General features: G+C 46.1%; 1 long non-coding RNA gene across 1 annotated transcript in view; it reads right to left on the reverse strand.

Annotated features, from left to right (window-relative positions):
* Positions 1-1,041: 1,041 nt before the first annotated feature.
* LOC116185605 overlaps positions 1,042-1,291 on the reverse strand; it is a 491-nt gene continuing 241 nt past the window's right edge. The window contains exon 2 of the long non-coding RNA XR_004150461.1: positions 1,042-1,275. This is a non-coding gene — a long non-coding RNA (uncharacterized LOC116185605). The remainder of the gene's footprint in view (positions 1,276-1,291) is intronic.

Consider the following 1,291-nt stretch of genomic DNA (forward strand, 5'->3'; position numbering starts at 1 on the left):
GAAAAGAATATACGAAAAGACGTCTGCACTTAATTTCGCAGCGCTAATAAGGTTACAACGGAAACAGTGCTTTCGCTTTCGCGTGTAAGTTAATACACGTTAAAAGCGGAAACGCTTTTCGTACGTAGCTGCAGAAACAAAGATAAGTATATTAAACGGATTTCAAGTGCTTTCTGTTGCTGCGGCAACAAAGATAAGTGCATTAAACGGATTTAGTTTCGAGGCCTGGGAGAAGATGACGAGCCACTTTGTTAATTGAGTTTTGCCCTTACGGTACCGCCTGTATACTTCTCCCCCTCGGGGGGTATTAAATAGCACGGGCTGCATTAGCCCGAGCTCTATCGACGATACTTCCGGCATCGTGGAAACCGAAGAATATTAATTATTCGATTCAACGATCCCCCTCAACCATCCATCCTCTCGCTATCTTCCAATTACCATTTCGGATAATTGCTCAACTTTTCCAAGGATGACGAAATAAGATCTCGATATCCTCCCGAGTGTCTTCGAGTAATCGTCGATTTTTATACATCGCGAATTTTTCTTCCACGAAGAAGGGAACAAGTTTCGCCATTATCCTCGAGATATCCTCTTTGCTGCACACACACACAGCTCGCGCGAAAAAGAGACCTCACGTTGCGTCTGCGAAATCAGCGCAGCACCCCGTAATTATCCAGACTTCCGCGAACTCTGCAAACTTCGGTATTACGAGATTCAAATCGAATCGCAGAAACTCGACAGAATGTCGCTTCTCTGCATCTGGTGCCGACAATACTTGCCGCTCGGGCGCGAATCAACGTAAAATGTCTCGCCAAGAAGCGAGTTCGCACAACTTCCCTCGACCTCCTTTACCGTATTTCATCCGATTCTTTCCGACGCTCTCCCCTCTGTTGCTTCCTCGACTTTTCTCGCGCCTCTTCTCGTCGATGATTTCGTAATTCGAAGCCGTTACTCGAAACGGAACGCCCGGATCCGAAAGGGGTGTCGGAAGAATTCAAATTCCGTGAAAGAAGGAAAAAGGAGAGGGAGAAAAAACTTTCCCCTCCGAATCTTCACGATCCATCGCCAAATACTCTCGTCTCCTATTCGCGAACCAACGGTCAAAGGGAACGGTTAAAAGTTTCCCCTTCGAGGATTTCATACGAGACCAGAATCGAGGATTAAAAACGTTAATGGCGGATACGTATCAGAGGGTAATAGGTTCGCGGCAACTTTTAATCTCTCCACCACCTTTTTCTTTTTTTTTTTTTTCACGAGAAAAAGACGAGTTTCCCGCTCCGGCCCGAACGAC

This window comes from Apis dorsata, unplaced genomic scaffold (genome assembly GCF_000469605.1).
Source record: "Apis dorsata unplaced genomic scaffold, Apis dorsata 1.3 scaffold_222, whole genome shotgun sequence".
Classification (NCBI taxonomy): Eukaryota; Metazoa; Arthropoda; class Insecta; order Hymenoptera; family Apidae; genus Apis; species Apis dorsata.